General features: G+C 36.7%; 1 protein-coding gene across 1 annotated transcript in view; it reads right to left on the bottom strand.

Moving 5' to 3' along the window:
* The window catches only part of GABBR2 (gamma-aminobutyric acid type B receptor subunit 2), a 448,585-nt gene that overhangs the window by 107,945 nt on the left and 321,463 nt on the right, over positions 1-19,177 (bottom strand). The window lies entirely within an intron of this gene.

Here is a 19,177-nt window from a genome sequence, read left to right as displayed (position 1 = left end):
AGAAGCATTAAGCACAAAATGAAACAGAGGAAGTTTCACTTGATTACAAGGAAAAACTTCTTTACTGTGTGGATGACAGAGCACTGGCACAGGTTACCCAAAGATACTGTGGGGTCTGCTTCTCTGGAGATAATCCGTACCCACCTGGACACGATACTGTGCAAGGTGATATAGGTCACCTTGGTTGACGGGGGTGATTGGACAAGATTATCTCCTAAGGTCCCTTCTATCCTCAGCCATTCTGTGTGATTTTGTGTGAATTATCTTTTTTATTTTTTTCTCTTTGGAGTTGTGTTTTAGATATGTCCACCACAGTCAGTTTCAGTAGCCACATACTTTTGCTTTGTTTTCTTTGCTGGTGTCTGGAACTCTGAACCAAACGAACAGTGTTCTGGTGTTCACCTTTTTTCTTAGGTCACCCTTACCTCCACTCTCTTTTCTCATTATTTTCCTTAAGTAAGATCAGCAGAGAAGGTCATGTTTTTTCCATGCTCCTTGTGTTCTGAATGATAAGGCAGTCTTATAATTCAGAAAAGTTGAAAAGATAAAGTGTGAGACATGGGAAGGAGTACTTAATCAAACAAGTTTGTTTTCTGGGAACAGCTACCAGATACCTGCTGAGTGACATACAAGCCAGAGAAAAGGGAGGCTTTCTAGTGTGATTGCTACACCCTAAGACAACCATATCTATAATTATTAATTTTACAACTTGGAAAGCAAACCTATTTTTAGGAAAAAAAAAGAAATTTAATTTTGTACACTACAGGATGCACATATATTAATAGCTCCTACTATGTACAGGTAAGATTTCCTGCAATTCTCCTGCACCTACAACAAATACAAAAACAAACACAATTTTTCTTCTAACTAGAAAAAAAAAAAATAGCACTAACACTTGGCACTTTCACTCATGCATGTTTTTCTCCTTTATCCCTTTAACTCACTGTCAGGATCGGAATAACATTGAAATAATAAGTGGCCACTTCCTCTATCTGCCACCCTTTCAAAACTGGAAAATAAACAAAGATAGTACAAAAATGACTGATGAGTTAGTAAGCTATTTTAGAACATGGCTGAGAGTCAGGTCTAAGATCGATTTTTGTTCCCAGGCTTAAAAATAGGGAACGTCCTGGAAATAGTTACAAACCAGCCAGCTTAGTAGATGGCTATTTCTGATGTATGAATTGCACCCACAGTCTGAAACTTTAAGCTCTGCCTGTAAGAGTCTAAAGATCTACAAAATTGTGTTTTATTAAGTTCTTGAACCTTTACAATAATTTACTGAAGGAAAAGTTAGAGGCAGACTACCGTTAAAAAACGCGCACAACTTTGTCTCTTCTCCGAGATGAATGAGAACTGGATGTCTTAATTGACTTAATAGGGTTCTCATCTCCAACAAAGCTGAATACAAAGGTACCTACTTAAACTGCATGTGGTTAACACTGAGGACTGTTCTAAGTGCAGAAATGCAAGGTGTAAAGGGAGAATGTTCACTTACAACTCAGTCTCTTGGCTTGAAGCTCAGCCCATTTCCCATTAGATTAGATTAGATTAGATTAGATTAGGTAGGCAGTATGGCTTTTCTCTACCTGCTCCAAAACATGGAAGACGATTGTTCTATAATGAAAACAATTACCTTAAAAACAATGCCATTTTCTATGAATTTGATAACTGTGAGAAGCCAAAGCAATATTTGGTGGTCAACATTGGGTTCATTTGCCAATGTACTCAAAAGTTTTCTTCAAACATGATTGCTTACGAGAAACTAAAAATAGTTTCCTTCACCCCCTTTGCATGGATAAAACTCCTGACACAAACTGGTTAAAAGGTGGCATCTCTTTGTTCAAGAACTGGCTGTCACAAATCATTAAACAATTCTGTCACACAGTCTGAAAGGCCTTAATTCTGAGTTTTGAGGAACATGTCCCTCTTTCATCAAAGCTTAAACAAAATTTGAGGAACACTTTGTTGCAAGCATTAACACAAGTCTGTCACATTTTAAGCCATACATTTTGTAATTTGTCCAGCTTTTCCTTAGTTTCAACAACATGCTGTGACAGTTGGAGAGATTCAGAGCCTTTGCAGTATCTTAAGCCTTTGTATATAAAATGAAAATAATTACTTAAAATAGCTTAAATATATTTACAGAAATATATAAAGAGGTTTTGAGGTTTCCAGGTGTGTATTAGTCTGTGCTGGGCTATGGAAAAGTAGCTGTGATCTAAAAGAGATTTTATTTTGCCAACTTTTCATTTCTCTGCATTTTGTACAGCCCTTTGCTTTCCTAGTCAGCAGCACCTGCTTTTTCATTTCCTCAAAGTAGGTCAGTAGTCAGCCATCAATCTTTCATCTTCATTACAGCTAAATCCTAAAGCCTGAGGCAAATGAACCATTTTGAAGGAGATGCAGTGATAGCTGTGGTATCCTGTCTCTTGTGTTAGCCATTTTCAGCTGAAAAACATCACAAAATCCAGATGAAGCTAGTCAGACTTTATCTGGACTATAGCAGAAATTCAAGCAGTTTTCACAAGTTCTTTGTGATAATCCAGTGCCTAGTTCATAAACACAGAAACATTATATAATTTTCTTTATATACTTAGTAAATTCTGAATTTCAACAGTTCATGGCCCCATTATTACCCCCATAAGAAGACAATTCTAGATTCTTAACTAATCTAGTGTCTTCCAGCTTCCAATTACTCATAATTGATTTTTAACTGCTTTAGCATGTGTCATCTATGACAGACAGTTTTCATGCTTCTGGTCTTTATTCTTCCATGAAACTCGGAAATTATAATCATACCACATCCTAGTGCTCATTTGGCAAATTCTAAAAAATGTGAACTTTTTTTTAGACTGCTTTAGCAGGAGAGGTTTTTAATTTTTCCAATTAACCCACTTTTTGCATGTACCTCTTTCTTTACGACTTTTTTCTTTTTTTAATCAGAGGTGACCAGATTTTAACAAAATACTATTACTCAAAATTTCTGAACAAATCTTGTGAAAATTAGATTATTTTTTTCTAATAATTTTATATGTTTGTGCTGAACTTTTAAAATCTTCTGAAACAGCTATTCTGTTTCTGTAAACCAATGAAGAATATTCAACATAAATACTGAGCAGTTTTCAAAAATAAAAATATCTGATAATTTCATCAGATACAAGCAGAAGCTCACTGATTTGTTCTTGAACAGCAACAGACTTGGCAAGGCGAGGAAGACAAGACAGAACTCAAAGATAGCAAAACACAATGGAAAGGAAGCCCGTATGAAGTGTATGCCTGCAAATGTCAGGAGGACAGAGTGAATAGGATAGCAAGTAATACAAGTAATGACACTTTTTCTGGGAAGTCACCATGATATAAGCTCTCCAAAGTGCTTGCACACCAGTGCAAGTATGAAACACTGTCCTGGTCCTGTAACAAACAGGAGGAATTAGAGGTGTGCTGCAATTATGGGCTACATCCTCATTGGTGTCACAGAAATATGATAGAAAACCTCCCAAGATAAAGTGCTGCAATAGGTAAATAGGAAGGAACAGGATGGATGGAAGGGGGAAGATGTAAAGTTGGCAGTTACATGAGGTATCAATGACAGTACATTGGGATTTGCTTTGAGCTGGATGATGAGACTGTCCAGAGCCTGCAGCTTAAATTTAGAGAGCAGAACCATGTGGAGTATGTTGTGGTGGGCATCTACTACAGTCTGTTTGATCAGAAATAAGTTGATGAGGCCATATATAGAAAATAGGGGAAGCCGCATGTTTGTAGGTCCTAGGTCTCATGCAGGACTTTAATCACCCTGATATGGGCTGGATGGACCACACAGGAGAGCACTAACAGTCCTGGAGAACTGTGAAACATTTCTGACACAGGTGATCGATGATTCAATGAGAAGAGGAGTTCCTCTGGACAGAATATTCAGAAACAGGGAGGAAGTACTGTGGAAGGTGAAGTCTGTCTGTAACCTTGACTGCTGTGAGCAGGAGAAAGTGGATTTCATGATCACAAGAGGAGAAAACAAGGCAAATAGCATGGCAACAATCCTGATAGTGGGCTTCAGCCTGTTGAGAGGAATATCAGGTCCATGATACTAGTAGGAAAATCTGCAGCAGTGAACTTTTATTCCCGGCTAGCATAAGCGGATTAAAGAACATCCAAACCAAGTGGGCACACACAAATATGGGGAAACTGATAGGATGCACTCACAAGGAATACAGGAGTTGTCATTGTGAGGCCACTTGGTCATCTTTGCAAGATCACAATGATCAGAAAATATCTCAGAAGAATTGGGCATGTAATTTCTACCTTCAATAAGGGCAAGCAGAAGGATCCAGAAAACTACAGCACAGTTAACCATACCCTCTGTAGATCATGGAGTGAATTTCCACAGAACCTTTTCCAAACATACGAAGGACAAAAATGTGATTGGAAGCAGTCAACATAGTTTGTCTATGTTTGTCTAGAAAGAAGTAAATAGGTGGACTGCAAGGGGGTCTGAAAACTGACGAAAATAGCAGATTCTAGGCACTATGATAATCAGCAGCATGATGTTCAACTGGAGGCCAGGCAAGAGTGTTTTATTCTAGGGATCAGTTCTAGGGCCAATACAGTTTGTCATCCTAACTATGTGCATGATGGGACAGAACACATCCACAATAAGTCTGCAAATGATACAAAAGTAGGAGTAGGCACTGACACACCAGATGGTTTTGCTGCTACTCAGTGGGCTGTCAAGAGGTTGGACAAGTGTTCTGACAGAGATCTAAAGCTGAGCAAAGGGAAATGCCAAGCCCTTCTTGGGGAAGAAGAAACCCCAGGCATCCACTTGTACTAGGGGGTACTTGGCTGGAATAAAAGGGCACACAGTGAAGTACAGGAAATGCCATTTAAGCAGCAGAAATTAAACATCAGCTCCTTTTCATAATGAGGATAGGCAAGCATCAGAACAGACTACTCAGTGAGGATTGAAGAGTCCATGTTTGAAAATATTCAGAACACAACCAGAGATGGTCTCAAACACCCTATTCTAAGTTTTCCTGCTTTAAGCAAAGGGTCTTAGATCAGAAAACTTTCAAATCTTTCAGACTCAGCACTTCCTTAATTCTGTATTTCAGTTCTTTACTCTGAGTTTTCGTTAATTAAATAAAAATGAGTAAAGACAATGGTAGGTCTCTTCCTCTTCATGACATATTAGATGAATATATTTTCCCACTATAACACAATTGCTAAGTAAAAATACGATATTCATGATATTCTAGGGAAAGAATACAAGCTGCATGTTGAGAATTACTTTCTAAACATTCCTCAATCAGTGTTCAAAAGTGCTATCTACAGTATGTCAAAACATCTCTCTCTCTTCTATGAAAACATTACAAAGAATAGAAAGAAAATCAAATGAAAAGTGAACTAAAATATTACTAATGAATTTCCTACCCTGGCATGCAACAGCATTTACACTTGCTGACAGAGGTCTATCTAGCCCAGTACCTGTCCCAAGTGGGTGAGCAACTTATTGAAATGACTTGTCAAGGTTCATCATTTTAACAGCTTAAATAACTATTTTGATAATTTTTGATATGACTCTGTATTTTCAGATTAATTAATTGATATGAATTCTTATATTTAAAAAAGGAACATACTGGCAAATTTGAAAAAAATCCATCACAATCCTACCCTATCAGCAATCCTTTCCATCTGGCTCCAGCTTAATTCCTTTGTAATGTCATTTCCTCTACCGTTGCTTGATGATCTAGCATCACACACAATGTATCTCCATAGAGTTTTAACGGGCTGTTCTTTATATTAGCGTATACAAATTAAGACTATGAAAAAAATACTTTGCTTTAAATCTGTGCTCACAGTGTTATTGTAAGAGTAGACCCAAATGAAAACATAGAAGATATGTGCCTTAAACCTTTATAATAATTGCTGAAGAACATCTACAGGTTGGCAGCAGAAAATTTTCATTTTGCTTTTATCTACTGTATAAAGTTATGTGCTAGATCACTGGCATTATTTCAAATAAAAATTGCATAGTAAATTACTTTCTATAATTAGTTCTATAAATTTTTTAATGTAGGTGTTCTGTTCCACTTTTATTTGCAACAGTTCCCCAAAATGAGAAGGGACTAATCAAAGCAGTTAGATGAAAACTCCTTTTCTGTAAAGAGCAGAATATAATCCTGTTATATAACAGGGCAAAAATCCTGGAATAACATCACTATCAGAACCACAGGTAGTTTCAATAATGTTTGGGTTCTATATCATTCCATAAGAGATTCTTAAAATTCATATGAGCTGGGTGCTCACATGTTCAAGATTGCTGAAAGTAAGGGAGACTCCCCGCTCTGTTTCTGTTGGAAAACAAACAAACAAAAAAATCCAAATATTTATTGAAGCCTCTTTAGTTTTCTCCACAATTTTCTGTCTTCTGTAGTATCTAATTCCATAGTGAACATCAGAAGAGATTCTTCTAAACTGCTAAGAATTACATGATATTTTATTTATTAATGAGGAATTATGGCAAAGGCTGGCATAATGGTTTTAAAATGTGAAAAGGGTATTTCCATAGGATGATGATTCTAGCCTTACAAACCTTGAAATGATATAGTAATAATAATAAAGAAACTCTCAACTGCTTTACATTCTTCAGTCTCTAAGATTCTGACTTGGGTCACAGATGCTGAATGAGAAAGCGTAAAATATTTCGAATAGAATGGAAACTTGAATAAAAAAGCAATACAAAAGATATTAGTCCAACAAGAAACCTAAATCCAAAATTTTATTTGGGAAAATCACAGATTCCTTTAAATATACTCAAAATAGAGAAGTTAATGCACTATATATATATATTTATACACAAATACATGCATACATATATATGAGAAAAAATAATATTATGAGAAAAATTAAATGGCTAACACAGGTTTTTTAGAGCATGTAGCTGGAAAAGGACACTGAGTTATTTTAAATGTATTTGAAACCAGAAAATGGGGCCCATTATGTTTTTGGAGTTAAGGCAAGAAGTAAAGATGACAGAAGAAAGAAGAATCACAATTTTCTCTCGAGACAATAATGTCAAAATCCAAAAAAAATCTTTTCAGGGAACAGAAATTAAATACTCCACAGAGATTCAGAAGAATTGGAATAAAATGATACAACCAGTATTATATGTCCTTGGGAAAAGTTTTGCTTCTTAATTGACTCTTTCCACAAACAAGCCAACATCACTGGGCACAAGCACTCATGTGAGTACCCAACTAACAGCAGTTATCAATGACCTGCAGATCACAGTGATTAACTATTTCATTGCTAATGCTAATTGATACCATTAATAATGTCGTAACATTTATTGTGTGTTCTTTTTTCTCCAGGGAGAGAAGAATATACAGCAGGATGTTTTGAATACTAAAACATGTGTAAACATATTTTGCTGGACAGTTATGCTGGAGAAGGCTAATTCAGAAACAAACACGCTTTTGTAAGAGTGAGTAGATTTGTGATAATATGCAATTTTTGTAGAAGTGTTCATTCTAGTGTTTGGCAGATCCCCCCAAAAAGCTTTTTCACACTTACATATGAACTATTTGATTTTTTGAGAGTATGTTAATCAGAGAAGAAACAGCTGTTCCCTCTGAAACTGTAAGCAGTCTTCACACATAAAACAAAGGTAGCCAAAGGCCTTCCCTTAAAGATGTATGGGAAACCAGTGCAGAGAATGGCCAAAAGTAATTGCAATATGTATTCTGTGCTGACGCTAGTGGGTTGCTTTTTGTTAAATACAGTTTTCAAAATATCCATATTTTCATAGCAAAACACATTATGTTTGTGTTTTGCAGATTATAGAGTATAGATAACTAAAAACCTCATTGTTTTTCGAGAGATGAAGTCTTCAACCTTTGAGTACAGATACTGTGTAGGCTGTCTCATGGATGCTGCTCTGTAAGAATGCTCAGCAATAGGGAAGAATCTGGGAGAACTAAACACAGAAGTGAGATGAACTATAGGGCATAGATGTAAAGAAGATGGCTTTGTGCCTGGGAGTGTTTCTTCAGGTTCCCTCCCCACAAGCATCAGATTTGTTTTGCACAGGTTAGTTTTCATCCTTCTGCGTCACCTGCTTATTGCCTGCGCATTTGCCCATGCTGTCTAACCAGTTCACCAAGTGTCTGTGTTGCTCTGCACAGAAATGCTCCACATGGCACTTTGCCTCTATACCAAAGCTACATCACTACCTATCAGGTTTTAGAAGTTCTGAGGTAGTTTCAGTGCAAAGGCAGAGCATCTGTTTTAGGTGAGAGAGCATTACTTCATGGTCTAGCATTTCATAAAGGTCTTGATGGCCTGACTCTCACCACTGACAGCAGGACTCACTCATCACTACCAGTAATGTGTTTCAGGACATCCAAGGGGAAAGACACTAACTTTAACCAGACATGCTGGAGATTGGTCTTCTTCATCAATTAGCTCAGTGACTGAAGGCGTAGTTTTAAAGGAGTACCAGAATACTCAGGGTGTGTCTTTTCAGTGTCAGCCTATTAAACACCCGAAGGAACAAAAGAATATTCTTCTCCCAAAGGAGCATTAATTACATTGGACAATTTTCCTCCTAAATAGGGGTAAGCCTTGATCAGGCCAGAGAAGATTGACAGATGGATTTTATTGGCCTCTGTTGCAGCCTCAGCATATTCTTGGAGTAATTCATTAGGCTTTATTTCGTCTGTGTCAGCATCTATTTCCTGACATAAGCATTAAAACCTCTCTTTCTTTGTGCAGTGGTGCATGCTTCTAAGAAAAAAAAAAAAAAACAAAAAACAAACAACAAACACAAATGAAAAAACCAAGCAACCAAAAGAACCTCAATAAAAGCTGGAGAGATGTTACAGAGCTAGAAGGAGTTGGACATTGACTGCTCAGGACAGAATGCAATGAGAAAGATCAATTAGTTCCTTGAGGCAGATTTCTGAAACTTTTTCTTAATCAAGCTTTGGACTTTTAGAAGTTTCCCTGTCTTTCTTCACAGTTTTGATATTAAGAGAAACTCAAGCCACTGACAAAATAGCAAAACATGTTCTTGTCTGGATTATAATGCCTTTAAGTCTTGACACTTAATATGCAGTTCAGGTAGAAAGGTGTCCAGGATTCCTGAGAGATTTACCTCTGAAAGAACAAGGAAAGCATGTGAGGAGATGAGCTTCCCAGCTGTTGTAAATGTGGCACTGCTGAATGAATGCTGAATATCCTAAAGCTGCATTGCTGCTATTTGGTAGTCAGGAGCTGAATAACAAAAAGAATCAGTGGAATCCTTTAGTAACTCTGTAGTAGTTTGCAGTCTTCTAAAGAAGTATAAAACCAGTACAATTTTGGCTATTTAGTCTACAGATGAATACGTCTGAATGAATGTATACAATGTATTCAGTGTTTAAAGTGAAGAAATGCCACTGGATCTACCACAAACTGATCATCATCAGAGAATAAAGGGAACTATCACAGTGACTTCTGTATGAGCACTCAGGTGTCACTGACACATGATATGTCTGGTGCTTTTAAAGCTGATTAGGCTATGAATCATTTACTGGTAGTTTCACAACATACACTGCAGTTTCAGTAGTGCTCCTACCAAAAGCAGTAAATGAGTGCTTTTAATTCATGTCTATATAACGACTGTACTGGTGTTATATAGTGCCACCTGATTTCCTGTCCTCAGATAGTCTTTCCTCTTAAGATTGAACATTATATCTTGAACTCCCAAGAGAAGAACCATAGGCTGGATTGCCAGATACAATAGAAAGAATGGGATCTACTGAGCACCTTCGGTAGTTGAGTTCTTAGAAAAAGAAGAGCTAGAGCAAAGTGCTCCTGAAGTGAGGATACGCTACAAATATGACTGCATTACAACAACATGAGTAACAATAACTATACGCAAATGAACCCAGTGTCATGCTTCCATATTCCAGAGTAACAGTTCCATCCTAAGAGCCATACTCCCATTCTGAAGTCAGTATTGCTCAACAGCACTAGCAGGTAAATGTGCAGACAAAACTGTTGAGGTTAATTGACTACAAGGATTTGTGAGGAAAGTGATGAAGATGAGAGAGAAATATCACAACAAATCAACTGAAGTAACTGTAAAGTCATTTTTACTTTAAAACAATGGAACTACTTACACATTTTCTAAGGGCCTTAATGCACAGAAATGATCTTAGGAAAAAATTTGACAGCAAAATCCAAAATTTTGCTTAACAACAGTGAAAAACAGTACACAAAACATAAGGAATAGGATGAATAATACAGAACACTATCACATAGATCTTCTGAAATGCACAGTATTCATCATTCTAACCAAAAGGGTGCCTTAGATTTTCTATGTTGTAGGAAAGGGAGCTAGATGAAAGTGGAACTGTCTACCAAACAGAGAAAAAGAAAAATAAGGATCTATAGAGAACACATATGAAATAATGAAAGGTACAACAAAAGTAAATAGGAAAAATTCAACTCTTTTTCTCCCCCCCCTCCCCCTCCCCCCCCCCGCCCCAAAAAAGGTATATTCAATGGACTATACTGCAACCTCTTCAAAACTGAAAAAAGTTCTTCACGCAGCATATAGTTAGCAATTGCAATGAACCGCAAGTTAGTAAGTCAAGAACAACAGCCATTTATTGGATTAACCAAAGTATTCAAGTAGTAAAAGTACAAAAGAGTATTGTGAGGTATATAAAACTGCATAGTTGAAGCCACTAGGGAACCATAGGTGAAAATATAAGTGGGACAGATGAACTCTCTATCATGCACAATATGCTTCTAGTGTCTACATCTGAAAGCATTTGTGTCAGTAAATGGTGCAAGAAAACTGCTGAAACATGTGAACTACAAGTCTGGTGTGTGATAGTGGAGCCTATGTTTCTAAGATTGGTAAGCAATATTTCTTGGTAAGTAAATAATGGAGCCAGAAGTAGAATTGCTTACTGAAGGGGAATAAACAAAAGCATGCCTCATTTTATTAAGTAGATAAAGCAGCAGCCATTCATCCTGCCATTTTGGAACTGACCCTTATTTCTTTATTTTTGCCAATTTGATATCTGTTTCCATGGCAACATAAGTAGAACTAGCCACCAGCTGAGTCAATCTCAGTTGCTGGCTCTCAGTCCTCACGTTTTGTTCTGTTCCCTTGGAAACTGATGTCACATCAGAAAGACAAGTAAACCAGCATTTGCTCTTTAATATTTAGTCTTTCTTTGGACCTCCTTTAGATCCTCTGGGCCACCAGAAGGTTTACAGCTGACTTCCATTGCCATTTATTTTCATCCTCACTGGCATGTCTGCCAGCCACTGGTGGGCCCCAGCAGATGCAAGTGAGTGTTCTCAGTTTCAGCAACTTCTGGTGGGCTGCCCACTGTGAGCTACAGGGCTTGAAAACAGGCTACATATTTTAGGAGACATTTGGCTCCCAATGCCTGTAATATTTCAAACTGGAAGGAAAGAAATCAAACTTATTTAAGAAATAGTGGGGGAAACAGATGGGCACATTGATATTTAGAGAAAAAATTGACTAAGGAGCTCTGACCGGCATTAGGCTGAACACCTCCAGAAGCTATTTCAGCCAATTATATACTTCATTTCATAATCTAGTTTTGACGAAGTTCTTACTAAGCCAGCTGTTAGTTGACTGAATGTGGCCCAATACCACAGTATAAACAACACCTCTAAACTGTTTGTGCATATGTACATATGCAGAAAGAGAAAAGAACATGATTGTCTCAGTTCAGTGAAGAATCTGCTTAATTCTACTTGAGCACGTGAATTAGAACCAGACATCTTTACCAATCCTCACATTTTACTCATGTACATACAGATGCACACACATGCTCTACACTGTATATACTTTCACAGCAGTATATTTTCCAGTTCTTACAGTAACAGTAGTCATGACTGAAGACAAGAATTAAAAGGGAAAAAAATGGTAAAAATGTGAAGTAAAGGTATTAAAATTCAGTAACTCAGGCTACTAGTCTAGGACTTAAGCACAATTTCATATGAAAATGCTGTCTGATCTACGCCCATATAGTTGAATACCAGCCTTCACGCACTTTTTGGTTAAAAGCACACAAACAATGCAATTCTACATGAAAAAAAGGCTGTCCGAAAGAAAGTTTTTTTATTTGGTGGCCTCTGCTCTTAGTTTACTGGCCTAAATATTAGGATAGAGCATCATGCTCTCCTTGTACATGCTTTTAGCCTTTCTTTTCTTCCAAATGTAATATATGAACTCATTTCTGAGTTTTACTTACATCTCATCTAAGCTAGAACTCATTTCTGAGTTTTACTTACATCTCATCTAAGCTAGATCCACACAACTCTCACTGAGCAGTGGCCTGGCATTACTACCTTGAATTACTTCTAGAATTAAATGTTTTGTTGAATTCACCTGCAGCCCAAATAATATCCCTGAAATTTTCATTTCTTTATGTACTAGACTTGGAGCAGGCACACAGAAAAAACTATCAGATACTCAGACACAACATTTACTCATTCAATCTTGTTGCGTTTATATCCACTTATTGAGAAAATCTTAAACATCTTTGTGCATCTGCAGAGCTATTTCAATCCAGCTAACATTGCGATCAGTACTTTGAAAAAAAAAATTCAGGCAATTTAGTTGTTTTAAGCCAGGTTTAAAACAAATTCTGTCTTAATCAAAGAGATGTAAAATGAACTGAATTTACCTAGTCTACAAGTGTGTTTCCTCTAGCTGTACTTAAAAGCAAAATCTAAAAGCCTATCTAACACTATAGCAGTAAAACTTTGCATAGAAAATGAGATAATAATGTCTAAAATTGCTGCTTAAGCTGTAATCAGAAAAGACCATTTCACATTACATTGAAGCAAAGGTCTGGAAGCTGGTACCTTCTCTAATGAAGTATCAGCCAAGCAATTGCAGCCAAAAGGATGTACAGCACCTACTTATTCCAGCTAATGAATGACTGAGTCCTGACAAACCACTTTTGCTAGTTTAAGGCTCTTCAAATGGCCAAAACAGGCTCCAGCCAGCAGACAAGCACCCGCATAGCCACTTGCTCACTCACAATCCCAGTGGGACAGGAGAGAAAATAGGAAGAACAAAAGCAAGAAAGCTCATCAGTCAAAATAAAGGCAGCTCAATAACTGAGGAAAAGAGGAAAAAAAAAAACAAGTAGAAAATTTCTCCCAAACAAAAAAAACCCAACCAACCAAATCACAGAAAAAATGGTGATACAAAGGCAATGTCTCACCACCTCCCACATGATGGCTAATGCACAACCAGTCCCTGGAATACAACTCCTGCACTCTTTCCTCCACCCCAGTTTTTATTGCTGAGCACGACTTGCTTAGCATGCTGTTGCACATACGGTAAGGAATATCTCTTTGGCCAGTTGGGATCAGCTGTGTTGGCTGTCCCCTCCCAGTCTCTCATCCATCCTATTCACTGTGTGTGCAGTAAAAAGAGGTTATGTGAGTGCTGTTCAGCATTAGCCCAAACACTGCTGTGCTATCAACATTTTTAGACACAAATCCAAAACACAGCACCACAGGGTTATTTCTATGAAGAATTTTAACTCTGTCCCAACCAGACCCAGTTAATAAGATCACACGATTTTCTCTGCTTTGTTGCATAATTTTTTCCCCCAAATACTCCCTAGAAAGTCCTAGCACTACAGGTTTTGATTGCTACTCAGTACATTTTCATAGAATTTACTAATACCAATTCCTTGCTCCAATATAGCACTGAAGTAACCAGAACCTTATTTATGGAAACTTAGGACTGGTTTATTCCCTATACAGCACTTACAAGCTCATTATATAAGTTTCTTTTTCCAGACATTTTATGTTCAAAAGCGGAGTTTTGCAATGTCCCTCCAGAGTTCTTCAGAATCAGCCCATCTTTTTACTACCTGGAATACTTTACTATTACAGCTAAAATTTTTGTCATTTATTCACTTCCTCTTCCACTGAAGAACGCAGGTCCCAGTGCAGATCCCTGAAGGAATTACATCCCTCCTTCCCCAAAGATAACTTTTAGGTATTACTGAATTCTGTTTTCTTGTTCTAAAATATTTGATGCCTGTTTGAAGGTTTCTCTCTTTTTCCATGGCTAGTTAATTTCCATAAGAGCCTTTGATGAAAGAAATTGTCATGTCCTTTCTGGAGACCCAGCAGGCTGTGTCAGCTTTTGCTCACGTGCTTGCTGGCTTCTTCAAAGGATTTCACAGTTTTTGAATCATATGTTCCTCCACAAGTGCCATATCAACTCTTCTTCAGTGTTGTACAGTAATCTCTAATTCTACCCTTGACTATAACTTTTATCAGTTGGCCTGTTACAGCATTAGCTCAAAGCCATGAGGTTTCCAGTCTGCCTTGAAAACACGGCAAGACATTTACAACTTTTCTCTCAGATATCAAAGCAGCTCTGAGCTTATGATTATGTACTGCTGTCAGTAATTTCACTAGTACCTCTGAACTGCTTTGGAAAACAATCTAGTTCTAGTGCCTTATTTGTAAACAGTTTGTTCCTACCAGCAGTTCATCACTCTTCAGTGAGTTGATCACAAGGATTCTAGCATAGAAATCTCCATAAGCTCTTCAATTAAAATAATAATAATAATAATAATAATAATAATAATAATAAAAATAAAAAAAATAGTCATTTAATAATTCTATTTGACCCTGTTTTCTGCAAGCAATACCATAGTATTCTGATCAAACATTATCTCTTCCGAATTCCTGGCAAGCTTCCTGCTCCCAATATGTAGATAAAAGATTTATTACTCATTTTTGTGCCTTTTGCCAGTTGCTTTAACCTTTCTTTACTGTGTTCTACATTTAACCTACCAGAGTTCATGATCCTTTCTATTTTCTTCATTTGGATACAACTTCATATATATATTTTTAAAGGATATCTACCTGCTGTTCAACCATGCTGAGTTTATCTGTTTTCAAGTCCTATTTGATGTGTGGCATGCACTTACTCTGTGTCTCCAATATATGTATTTTAATACTCTCTAGGCTACTTGCAAAGATTCAATTCTCCAGGGTGTCCTCTTTAGTGCCTCTTTAAGACGCTTCCTCAGTGTTATGTTGTTTCCCTTTCTGAAGTTGAGTACCACTCTATTTTGTTGGCTGTTGTTGCTTCATCAAAACTATTGAAGATAAGAATGTTTTATTTGTAGCTGCAGAATAGCCCTTCAAATATCAACTCTTAGTAAATTATCAACACTTCGACTCTGTATGCTATTCAGAATGAAATCAAGAGTTAATTCCCTCTTGTTGGATACTCCAATCTGGTGAAGTGTGAAGCAGTCACTGCCCTGAAATAAGTTCACTGTGCAGCACATTCTGATGTGGCACTTGTCCAGTTTCCATATGCATATTTTTCCTCTTGCAATATTTATGACTCCCTAGGCATGTCAGTCAAAGCCGATCTTCTAACTTGTTGGCTTGTTACATGTTGCTGATAACACTGTCATGTGCTTGGAATACATGGGAATTCCAACTCACTCACTGAACTGATTAATTTGTTAATCTGGTTTTACTTCAAGTTTTCTTTAATAGGCAACACTATTCCACTACTGGCATGGCCTGCTCAACCTTTCCTGTATATTGATGTTTTTTTTTACTACAGCAATCTCAGGAAAAGTCAGTGTGAAACTAAGTACTAGAAACATTCCATAAGATTCCAGAATATTAAAATAATTTGTTATCACATGGTTGAATAGGAGGAAATATCATAGTGACAACTGTATATCTAGTACTGAGACATCAAGGAACAAAAACACTGCTATCCCAGATAACAGATTTAAAATGTTGCAAGAAATACTGGCATCTGGCATGCAAACTATTGTTTTTTTCATAAGTCTAGCACTGATCTAAGACCATTTTACTTTTGGGAACTATAAAATCTGGTATATCTCCCCTAGTTCTTATTAACATTATTACTGGTTACCTTCTACAGCCACAGAGATTCAGTCTGTGCCCACATCATAGAAATCTGTACTCTGAGCAAGAAGTGTGCATGACTGCATGTCTACACAAAGACTTAGTAAGTATGAAATTGAATTATAATGTCCCTGGTGCTCAGGGAGAAGTGATTCATAAAAGATTTTGCTATTTCAGACCATGGTTTCATTCCAAAGCAGGTGCATCAGTGAGAAGATGAAATGAGTGTGGTTTCCTACATATTTTTGTCTTGTGGTTGGATTCTCTGTGTCTAATTAACAGTAACACTCCTCAGCAGCAGAGCATATATCATGTTTGTCTTTAGAAAGAAGAGTAAACTCACACTGAAACTCTCCCCTTAGGGAGATTCTATCAGAATCTTTCCTCCATACAGGTGACTGTTTCCATGATATCTGTAGCAATGCTATGTCCTTAAGAGCTGTAACTGCTCTGTTAAAATTATCTGAATTTGCCTGATTCTAAGTTTACTGAGCAACAGGAATAAATAGGCACACATATAACACCTTTGCATATAAATATTTCTTAAGAAACTAGAAAAAAATCAGATGATTTGAAAAAGAAAGTAGGGCTCTGCCAGTGGGGCAGATAAACACAAATTTCAAGTACAGCTTAGAAAGAAACTGAGAAAATCAGCAACTGGTCTCTTCACTGGTTTCTTCTGAAACATTACCAAAAGAAAAACATTACAGAGGATGTAATAAGAAAAAACAGATGAACAGAGTTAACATTACGGTTAAAAACCACCTTTCCACACTGCTGTTTGAAGCTGAGAAGCATTTTGTGTCAGAAAACGCATTTGCACTATGTGAGAATCAAGCCTACAGTACTCTATACAAAGATTATGTAGGAAGAACCTTACCATTCTTTTGTAGGAAACTGGAGTACAGCTACAAGAACTTTTAAAGCTGTCCCTCCTTTATTCTGTAGTCTGTTTTAAGCAAAAAGTTTTCTTGCTTATATATCAAATACAAGTAACTGCCCTACTGATGGCTGGAGGATCTGTATACTTTAGGTCTCAGTCATTGTAACTTTTTATTGAGTCTCTTAGAGCATTTGTAAATGTGTGTTTCTCAAGAAAAGCTGATGTCTAGGGTCTGGATTGCAGAGACCAATCTGAAAACTGATGGACAAACATCCCAGTTTGTTTCTTGCTCCTGCCAGTGCCATTCATTCCAACAGAAGCCTTTTCACTTTCCTTTACACTTTTAGACACAGGCTGCTCATCTTCAGCTTTAAGACATATAAATAGTATTAGATATACTATATCAGTATTAGATATTCAGTATTCAGTATTCAGTATCAGATATTCAGTATTTCAGTATTAGATATACTATACAGTATATAGAAGTCTAGATTGACTTCACAAATTCAGAGAAAGGAATTTGGAGTTTTAAGAAGTACTTGATAATTTGCTGGTGTTGAGATTCAAATAAACCATTTAGTGAGTAATTTCTAACCAAGGACATTGATTTAAGACTTCTGTTTGGTTACTTTCACTTATACTTTCCATTTATGAAAATACAATTAATAAAGACCACCTGAAAGTGTTAAATCTTCACACACAACTTCTACAAAGAAAGTCAGTGAGTATTCATAATTAAAATAGCACTCAAAACACCTTGATGCACAGAAATGAGTCATAGCTAAAATGACTGATAGCACTCAGAACTTTGGAGTCTACATTCAGCTTAGCCTCTACTACTTAGATCTACTTTAACTGAGAGAAAACATGCCATTAAAATTGTTTCTCAGACACAAGTAAGATAAGAAATATTTCATTTTCAATTCAGAAATAAAACAGAAACTTGCCTCCAGTAGTATTTACCATGTGATAAGTATTTTCCAAACACACAACAAACTACTCAAGTAAAGAGTTCACCATTGCAGAATGCAGTGAAAAAATCCCTAAAATGAAAATGACAAATGCAAATACAATTTTTTTTTTTTTTTTTTTTTTTTTTTTTAAGTAAGGGCTTTCTGGGACCTAGAGAGGCCTGCTTCAGGAAAATAAATTGCAGTTTATCTCATTGCTTAAATATGTATAATAATTCAAATAAGTAAAAATACTTTAATGGCAACATTTACTTGCATATTACTTTTAATTCCTCCCCTCCTCAAGTCCATTAGCTTAAGAAAGCATTCTGAGTAGTTTACAGTCACAACAGAGATTTCTAACAGAGAATCTTGGTCAATTCTATGCTGAGTATTTAAAATATAACGTAGATTCATGCACACATTACCCATTTTTATGTGAGTTTTAAAGATTTTGCATGGGCTTACCCAGTTCCCAGGGAGGTCCAGCTTTAAAATTATTCAGGCCACTGGTGTGCAACCCCATGATCATAATGCCAAGTATGGAGAAAACTTACTAAGGTTTTAGCAGTACAAATTACACACTCGTAAGTTCAGATCCGAACTGCAAGCTTTTAGAACTGCAATTACAATTACTTTTCAAATATACTGCATTTAAGGCTTGACAGCTTCACAGTTATTGTGGCTGCCTACAAAAAAAAAATCACTCCTGTGATTCTGCTAAGATTAGATATCAGGACTTTCAGTTTTGGTTTCCCTTTGATCAAGGTAAAAAAAAAAAAAAAAATAGTTCAATTGTCAATGAGTGATGGGCTGGTTTGGCCCATCTAACTCAGTCAAGTTTTGAAATGAGCATTATTTAAGTTAGATTTTGTAATTATTCATAATAGCATGTTTGCTTTTATATGCACAGTGAAACAGTTACAGTGATAACTGAAATATCCTCAGTTGCAATGCAGTTAGAAGGTAGTGAAATAAGCAGGCCTGTCAACATGCTGCTATTGTTTCAAGCTCTGCAAATATAGGGCACAAGTGTCTGCACAAGATACATTTTAGTTACACTTTCCATTTTTATTGACAATCAGAATGGCTGGAGAGTCTCATCAAAATCAAGTTCAAACTCTAGGGAATGATTGTGGAAACTTTTTCAGTCTATAAAATGATTTCTTGAAAGGCTTGCATGGCAGTTTAGGGTACATCATTCTAAGGTATCTTTCAGGTATTTCTAAGGTATCTTTCTTTTGTTTTCTTTTGGTTCTGTATCACTGCTGCCATGGTTCTTTCTACCAGGTCCTCCATGTCCAGAAAGCCTATTCCGTTCTCCATTGTTCCATTCCATTCCATTCCATTCCATTCCATTCCATTCCATTCCATT

The sequence above is a fragment of the Lagopus leucura genome, unplaced genomic scaffold (assembly GCF_019238085.1).
Source record: "Lagopus leucura isolate 7727_CA_CO unplaced genomic scaffold, USGS_WTPT01 Super-Scaffold_100002, whole genome shotgun sequence".
Taxonomy (NCBI): Eukaryota; Metazoa; Chordata; class Aves; order Galliformes; family Phasianidae; genus Lagopus; species Lagopus leucura.
Note: the sequence above shows the minus strand (reverse complement) of the source record. Positions and strands in the feature narration are given on the sequence as shown.